Here is a 9,937-nt window from a genome sequence, read left to right as displayed (position 1 = left end):
ATATTAGCAATTAAACAACATCTTCCATTTCTTTTCACACAATACATCTCCTTGCAGTATCAACACTAATTCGGCTGACTTTTATATTTGATCCAATTGTTAGATAGGTTATATTTACACAGCTGATAGAAAGGGATTTTTTTTTGTAGTTTTTAAAGATATTATTTACTGAACTACCTTTCCAACTCCTCATGCAGTTGACTGTTACAAGTCTATTCATGGTACAATGCATAAGCTTCAAATCGAGAGACTGAAACTGTATTTTCCTTTACCGTTCTGTTTTAATTTCACAATAAAGTGAATAGTCATATTATGTTTGATATCATTATGTTCTATTAACTACACTACTGTTTTTTTAACCCGCACCGCCTAGTAGTGGTTAAAGCACGTTATTGAATTTTGTTGTTGAATACATTTTATTTGATGAAAACATTTAAATATTAAGAGTAGCCTACATACAAAATTGGGGGAAAGTAGAAGGCATGATAGAAATATAGAATAGAAAATATCAAGAAGATACTGTAGTGATCTTTACAATAAAACAGTTTAGTGCAAGACGTCCAAAGATATTAACAGGAGGATGTGCAAAACAGACAAACGAATAAGGCTTTATTTAAACATTAAAGAATACTTTAAGTTAAAGTGGACCTATCATGCTATATTTGAATAATATAGTGTAGGACCATACCTATATAAGGCATATTTATACTTTTTATTTTTCAAAATACCAAACAGATCATGCATTTTAGCCATTCCTCATTTCACTCAATTTAACACTGTCTTTGCATGGGCTGATTCTGTGAGAACAGCACCATCTACAGGCCTGGCATATGTACTACAGCGTCTCCAGCGCTTTCGAACGGCAATCTCCGTGGCTGTCTCCTCCTGATTGGTGGAGTTGGCCCAATAGCCGTAGCGCNAACCTGTCTATGTTGCAACAGACAGTTTTAAGTGTAATTTTGCAACAGCGTTCAGTCAAATGCTTATTAACATAAGGACTGATGATATGTGATTCTTGTATAACATGTTACTTTTATCCAAAGGGACTTACATACTCAATACTGTGGGCAATCCCCACAGGAGCAATTTGGGGTGAAGTGTCTCAGGGACACAACGACATGCTGACTGCAGTGGGGTTTAAACCTGTGCTCCCCTGATCCAACACCAACGCACAACCCACTCTGCCACACCCCTCCACGTTGTATGTTACACATCGGAGCTACAAGTATGTATGCATGTTTAAAACATATTTCATGTGACCTTAAAACTTTTAGCAGTCCTCCTTTTAAGAAAAAAAACGATCCTCGTTCTCTATTCCATCATGAATGTAGGACAGAGTTATTAACGTTTTTGATCGTCTTTAGAATGGGAAAGTTATGCACAACAACCTCTTGTGATCAAAACCATTATTACAACAAAAAATATGTACGTTCCGAAAACAGACACATTTACACTAGGTCCTGGAAATGTACCAATTAGGTCTTAGGTAAGACAGCTTTTATTTGCGCACTTCCATTTGCTTGGAACATTCTTCAGCAAGAATTGAAACTGAGCAATCTCATTCCTCTGCATGTTTTTAAAGCTAGGCTAAATGAAATGCTCGTTGATACTATGGGCACTTGTAAATGTCTATAACTATGTAAATGTATCCTGTAAATATAATGTATGATGTCCTTTATTGTTTTATGTTTCATGTGGAACCTATATGCTGCAGGTCTCCCTTGAAAAAGAGATCTCAATGGGACCAATCTCGTTAAATAAAGGTTTGAAATGAAAATGAAATGAAACCAATATTATATTGATATTGTGATACAAGACAAGCTATTGTTTTAGATTATTAAGAATATTTAAAAAGTGTATTTTCCCTGTTTCCAGGAAAAGTTTTTAGCTGATTTTACTTAGTCATCATATCTAATAGTGGACATATTTTGCAAAAGCACAAATAATTAAAGCTATATATCGCCTCAATATATTTATATATATCAAGGTATTTGATCAGAAATATTTTATATTTTCTCAATATCCCGAGAACTAATTTTTACCTTTTCCAATACACAGGGGAGGAAAACAAATTAAGTTCAGACTTGTAAAATCTCATTGGGAAGCTTCTGTAAAGAACAGTTAAGCTCCTAAAATCATCACTGCAGGATCCTGATTTAATCCAGCATATATTGTGTATATCCTTGATTTGTTACCACAAGGAAGTGAACCAGTCAGTTCAGATACTAAATACATCGGATAAGCAATATAATGAATCAGTATACTGAATAATTGAAAGAGCCAATTCTTTTTCAGGGTCAACTGCTAAAATTGAACAAGATTTCTTCCCAACGGAGATATCGTACATCCTCTCGAATTAAAAGAAGCGCATATCATTTAAATGTGTGGCTTTGATTTTGAATATGTGCAACAAGACAGCTTTAATTCAGGCTGGAGAGCAGAAGCCACAACATTACAAAATGTGAAGCTCATTGTCATAACATAGAAAAAAAGGTCTCCCACTTTTGCTCTTTAAGACATTTCATCTACAACAATTTTTTCGAGAGCAAAAAAGTTTGTAATTCCGATGTTGTCAGCAACCGTGAAAGGGTTTGTGACACCTTTTGTTAAGACTGGATATCTCTTTTTCAAAACTCCTCATCAGATGTGCCAAGAATTTTCTTTCAAGCCAAAGGAAGAGTTGAAAGACTCATTTTCGTAAAAAAAAAAAAACGGACAGAAAAATGAAAGAAGAATGAGACTGCAGAAATCCAGCCTTATGTTTCCCCACCTGTCACTCATCACACTAAATAAATCTCCCTATCTCTGCAAAGATAATTGATGTTAGTTCTATCTAGTGCAATCCATTTGATTGACTTAAATATTAAAATGATGGAGATATGAATATTTAATGTTTCTGGGCACAGGAGAGCTCCGGGGGGGGATTCACAGAGACTGATGGGAAATGCAGAGGAGGTGAAATGCCATTAATTAAGGTCATTTGGTATCTTATTGGTTGTGGAGAGGTGGGCAGGATGGGNGTGACCTATCATGCAAAATGCACTTTTTGATGTATTTTATACATAAATGTGTCCCCGGTGTGTCAGGGAACTGACACACTGTGTGTGTGTGTGTGTGTGTGTGTGTGTGTGGAGCTCCACAGATTGGTCCATTTGGGCCAATGGGTCCATCTGGGTATGGGCACGTCACTGTACCCAGGAAGAAAACAATGGAAAATGAGAAATCTCCAATGAGGCGTTCTGGGGCAGCATAGACAGGTATTTTCTGTGTTAGAGTTTTACTCGCTGCAGGGTGCACTTTGAGGGTTTGTGACTCTGCAGACCGTTTACATGCATAAAAACCTTCATAACACACAACGGGACGGGTAATAACCGGAAAAGCATGACCTGGGACCTTAACGTAATGTCCTTGTGGTAAACCCTGTGAGGGAGAAAGGTTTGAGCTCCTTACTGTTTCAGAAATAAAGCTTGAAGTGGTTAGGAGCATAACATGGCCTTTAATCACCGCAGCGTTTAGTTGATATCTCCCGGTAGAAATCTCTCTCTAGCAGGGGAAAGCTGCGTGACGCTACAAAGGGGCGTGGCTAGCAGCAGACGTTCAATTTAAAGCAGAATTTAAAAGAGGGGTATGAGCAGTATGAGGCATGGCTACAATCGGTGATCTGTTGAGCAACAAACTTCACTAAACAGTAGTAGTAGAGATACAGTCATTGAAGTATATTAACTATAAACCATAGAGATAAATAAGGATTCAGATTGTTGGAGATAAAGCATTGAATAAAATATGTTGGAGACAGAAGAGATAAGAGACCGGTGTGAGCGTGTATGCGTTTGATTAATTTGTAAAGTCTCAAATAGCTGCAATTCTTTCCTGCAAGAAAACCTCAATCTTTTGCATACTCTTCTTTTACCCACAGGAATTGAATATATGTATACATTTGAAATAATCCACTTGTGTTAACCTAATTCACCAACTACTGCAGTGTGAGTAGAGGAGATTCATTACCTAATGTCCTCTTTCCATTCACCAGAACTGACTGGCACTGACTCCAATGCTGATAATGAGCCACTGACAAAGCACACTGATTGTAATTCACTGTCATAATCATAATCAGAAACAGGTTTATTGCCAATTAGGTTAACACATAAGAGGAATTTGTCTTGGTGTAGTGGCTGTATAAATTATTTAATGGTAAGCAATGTATGTTTTCCAAGCGGGTAATTATTAGTATGGGTGGATTACCATAATCTGTCAAAAGATTTCATATGGAATAAAAATCCAAGCCTTAAAACAAGATAGACTGCTGTTACATCTCATTTCTTTATCTACCCTGCAATTATATTCACATTCCTAGCATGGGTGATGGTAGTTTTGATAACCACAAATGTAATTGTATTCCCCACAGCCACCAGCATGTCACCTGTGCGGCATGCAGCTGTTAGAAATCATCGAGCCAGCAAAAAGTAAACGAAATAATTCATGTTTCATTACTCAACCTCTTCTTGATGGTAATATGATATTCTGTAACCCTTCCAAGTTTTGCAACACACAAAAGCAAAATAAAAGAGTAACAGGCTACACAAAATCTAAAGAAAAATGATTAAAATATGAATAAAAGAAGAGTGATTGCATAACTAAAAACATCTGCAATTTGTCATGATATGAGAAAACAAAGAAAACATTTCAGATGGATCCCAACGTCTAAAGCCTTTTTTTAACCAACTTTGTAACTTTGATGTCAATGCGTGCAAAGTTCCAACTTTAAGAACACTTACGTAGGTGCTTTATCTTATTGTATCATTTCCTTTGAGGTTAGAAATCGGACCATTTCAACTTTAACCCGCCAAAGTATTTGAGTTTTGCTAAGTTGCTAAGTTTTGCACATTACCAATGATGTGTATTGCAATATCAATTGAGTTCCATGTTGTAGTGCAGGGTACCTTGTCTATCCAGGAGTGATCAAAGGACGAATTGCAGGAAATGATTGGAGTCATTGATCAATGTTATTGACTTCACAGAAAGTCTCAATCAGTGATGTAATGGCTGTGTTACAATATAGACACTCATTAATTCCTTGCAGATCAATTACAAACTTGTAGATATGCTAACAGAGAGAGCTTTTGTGGGCTACTGTATTTTGATAAAGATACATTTTGCAAGGTGAGCAATAAGGCAGCGGTTTACTACAAGTCGTACAAACATTCACAAAGTCCCTATCTTTCTCTGTCTCTTCTTGACACACACACACACACACACACACACACACACACACACACACACACACACACACACACACACACACACACACACACACACACACACACACACACACACACTAAGCTCTAAGCCGATGCACTGAATTATGGTGTTGGAACCAGATCCATATGACACTTGAGCGTCCCTCGGCCTCATTGCGAGCTCGGCTGGCCGGCGCCGCTTGAATATGAAGCCAACGGCCATGAAGCAACTGTCATTTTTCCTCAGCCACGGCCCCGCTTCCTCTGCTTTTGGGCATGTGTGTTTTCATAGTGTGTACTTGTATGTGAGGAACAAGACGGGAAGAGAGGATGAATGTGCTTAATGTAAGACAGCGTGACTCCATAATGTGCTGTATTCATATAGCAAAGGAAAAGTGACACCGTTAAGGAGAAAAAGTGTGTTTGGTTTGGTTTGTTTAGCTATTGGTTTCTACTTCTACAAACATATGATGTAATAAGATAACCATTTCCATTTCAACACTGAATACTTTATAAAATATGTTCTAATCATGAAGCTTTGAGAGGTTCTCAGATGGAAAACTCTTGCAAAACTATGAGAAAGTCATGGCATTGCCTTGTAGCAGGTGATGCATTCGCCGCTATGATATCAAGTACATTTCTCACACAAACCCAGGCTCCAAGCACTTTCTGCCTGCCAAATTATTCAAAGCAATTAAAATCCTTCCTCCCTATGATCCAAAGGCAATAATGAGTTCATGAGCAGGGCAGGGCGCCCATATCTCTGATTTGAGTATCATTTTAACTGGCCATATTCTAACCAGTTACACACTACAGTTACTTTTATTAGTAGAGTTGAGTTCTCTGACAGTAGAATTCTCCAATATAGTTGATACTGTGATTGGTCCAAGACTACAAATACTACGATAAAAATCAATCAATAAATTATTAATGAAGACTGCCGGCAGTAGGTTATTGCTAGGCAAGCATAAACTCTTTCATGCCCAATACATTGATTACTAGTGGAAAGGCATTGTTTAATATGCATACCGGAGAGGTTTCAGAATGTCAAAATGCAGAAGTCTCTGAAGAGCTTACATAACTTTGTTTTTTTAGCTGACAATATTTAATTAAATAAGTTTGTATTGTTGCATGCAATATGTAAACTATTGGGGCATACTACTTTGTAAAAAGCGACCGGATGCACTAGGATAATCTGGTAGTATTGGCATATTGCATTTAATATGTATTGGGACGTAATAAATCTTTCTCTAGCATACGAAATAGTATGGTAGTATGGGTACTGAAACAGGGGTCAGTTTCTTTCCGGTGAAAAGCTCTATTTCACGTGACCTACTGGACAATGTGGTTACAATAAATGTGTGAATCAGAGGAAGGAAAAAGGACTCGTCCAACTGGACCAACCTATTATGTGAAGATGACATATCCTGCATCCAATAATGGGACCTATCCTAATACTCCTGATCCCTAACTCCCCAAGTAACCTCTCACCTTTGACCTTGGCCAACATTCTGGTGGGAATATGATGCGATATGATTGGTGGATATACATGCACTCACACATAAGCAGAGACACATGGAAGCCACGACGGCGGATAAATGTTTACTCACCACACATTGCACCAGTGGGGCAGCCGAAAACTCCCTTTTTCCTTCTCTTTATCCAAGCATGTTGTCAGTTGTTTCTTCTCATCTGTCCAGTTGGTTCCTTTCACCTCCCTCTTCTCCTCCTCCTCCCCCTCCCTGTCCCCCGTCTCACCACTGTTGTTCAGGTCCAGCTCTGTCGCTGGTGGGGAGAATCCAGGCGACCCACACTCACTCAAAAGCTCCGGGCAATCCTTTGAAAATGCACTTCGACACAGCTGGGCTCACACACACCTCTACATCCACACCCACACAAACATACGCACAAACACAGCTGAGCTCCTTGACAGTCCTTATACCCCCACGCAGCCACACACACACACATGAAGCTGTAGCTGGTCTATCCGCAGCTGAACGGAGACTGTGGTGTTGCGTCTTTCTTCATTGATTTCGTGATTTTTGGAGAATCTGTAATTTAGGTCAGACTGTAGGAAGTCTCTTTCCTAATTAGAAGTTGGAGAATCATTCTATGTAGTTATGTAGACAAATACAAAGTGTACGTCCTCCTTCCAATTTAAGGATCCTGCGTGTTGATGCACATCAAAGCGTTTCCACACTGATATCTCCTCAAGACATGACAGCAGTCCTCCACTGGCTAAATCTCTGTAATGAGGCCATTTTCAAGATAGTTGGAACATTTCCAATCAGTGAAGGAAAAAATAAAAGTAGGAAATATTTATGAATGCTTCAGCTCTCTTTGGCTCCTTTCATCTGGCAGTGATCTTCTAAGAGTGTCTGTCAAGGCATCAGCATGTCAATCCAAAATATACATTTGAATTTATCAGCCAGAGTTGGTTCTTGTTCTCGTAGAAAAGTATTGTTCTGGTCCTTAATACGTAGTCTCAATGATGTCCCAAATGTACTTCTTTCTTGTTCTCCCCACACAAGCAGAAGGTCCAGTTCCTCTCTCTGTAGTTTTTTCAATCTCCGTAAAAAAACGTAAGACAAATCCGTTAGAACGAAATAGCCGCTCTGTTTCTTCCTCCTGTTTCCTCCTCTGTGGTGCAACGAGCGAGCAGTTCCAGAGTGGTCTGTCAGCATCAATATTTAACAGGAACCTCTCGCTGTGTTGCTGTCACAGTTAAAGTTTCCAAATGCTGTACATTGGATGACATGTTCTCTGGTTTGCGGTAAGTTCGTTTCAGAAGAAGTTTGCTTTTATCTGGCCATGTTTCTTGTACCTATCTGTTCTCTCTTCTTGTATCTGTTCTGCTATTTTAACCCTCCTACTTTCTCATGTTCTTCTTTATGGACAACCTTGCCCTGCCACATGCAAACCTCAGTAATGCTCCCTCAGTCACTGTAGCAAGAAACAGTCACTCAGGACTCCCCGCCCTGGAGCTGCTCACGTTTTTCATTAAGCCTGTCCTTCTGTCATCCGATGTCCACTGTCCACCCTGCAGCCAACCTTCATTTTACCTTCCCTCAACCGTCTTCAGTCAAACCCTATACTTTCCAGAATCACCTTCTTCTTGCCTTCTTCTCCCTCTGGCAAGCTGAATCACTTGGCCTATATCTCACTCACCGCATGCCAATGTGGTTGCTTCTGTCTCATGGTGTCGTTCTTCTGTCTGGTGACCGCTTCACTCTGCTGCTCTTTTTTCAATCTGTATCTCTCTCATTGCTCCTCTATCTCCATCTACCTCTCCCTTTGCTGACTAGAAAGCATTCTAGCTGCTGTGCTCTGACTCACACTGCTCTCTCCTCCCTTCTCCCTCCAGAGGCTCGCAAAATGTTCCTCTGTTTTTCTTTTTTCTTTTACTCTTCTCTCTAACATCACGTCAGGATCCGTTTAGCTTTTCTCTTTGTCCAAGGCACCAAAACGACACCTCTGCACGCCGCTGAGTAGATGGAAGGATGTCCTGTGGAGAGACAGTCGAGCAGAGAGACACAATTGAAAGAGAGACACACAACAGAGGCACAAGTCTGCCTTTAAATGCTTGTCGTTTTTTGCCCGTGTTCACACAGCAGCTGATTACAGGTGGTCTCTTCTATTCTGACAGCAGTTGCCATTGCTGACGTCAGAGATTATCCTATTATTCCCCTCTCTGTTCCCCCTCCACTTTTACAAGTACACGTTTGTCACAGTCTAGACAAAATGAAAATGAAATCTTAAGTGCTAAATGTTAAACAAAGAAGAGAGAAAGAAGGACATTTGGAGATGAATAAAGAGAAAGTTGCCCTCAGGACCTTTGGAAGTGACAGGAGAGGAGATATGAAGGGAGGAGGACGGTGATGAAGAGGGGGGGGGGTTGTGGAGAAAAAGCTTGTGTGTGGGTGGAATTGAGAGATGATTGTAAGATGGATAGTGAAGCAAGAGGAGGAGCTTGGAAGAAAGAAGGGAAGACTGTATGGATGAGTGAGTGGAAGCACATGGATGGATGGAGGGCTGGATGGGGGATAACGATGGATTTATGGATGGATGCTTTGACAGGTTGACTGCTCCTCTATGACATCCAGGAAATCTTTGAGACAGCTGTCGTTGAAGAAAAAGCCCTAAGCTGGTTATTAATTTAACAATACTATTAGACTCCAAGGTGTATAATGTAAATGTTTCATAATTAGTTTGTAGCTGTTTGATATTTTACCTGTATGGGGTTACTGCCGTTCTCCCTTTGATAATGCTCCGCTGTGCTCTCTTAATTTCTAAGTTTCTCATTGATGTTCTTCTTGCCTCTGTCTGCTCCTGCAGTCTCAGTCTGGGCTATCACCAAAATGCAGCATCCCTCCCTCCCTCCTCATCCACTCCCTGTCTCTCCCACTCTGTTCCCCTCATCTCCTCTCCCCCTCCCCACTCCCGTTCTCTCTATATTTGTCCTTCTCTGCCTCTGTTTCCCGGTCTCATTCCACTTCTGCTCATCCTTCCTTTACTACCCCTCATAACTTCTTTCACCTCCCTTCCTATTCCACCAGCACCTCTCCGTCTCTTTTTCTCTCCTCTCACTTTGTTCACCCCTCCCTCGCTAAGAGAAGCTTCGAGAACAGAGTGGCCAGAGTGGAAAGCTCTCAGGACATGTGAACACCATTCATAATGATGCCACATGAATAATACACTCG

The sequence above is a fragment of the Notothenia coriiceps genome, unplaced genomic scaffold, assembly GCF_000735185.1.
Source record: "Notothenia coriiceps isolate Sejong01 unplaced genomic scaffold, NC01 NC01_scaffold00024667, whole genome shotgun sequence".
Classification (NCBI taxonomy): domain Eukaryota; kingdom Metazoa; phylum Chordata; class Actinopteri; order Perciformes; family Nototheniidae; genus Notothenia; species Notothenia coriiceps.
This window is presented reverse-complemented; position numbering follows the sequence as displayed.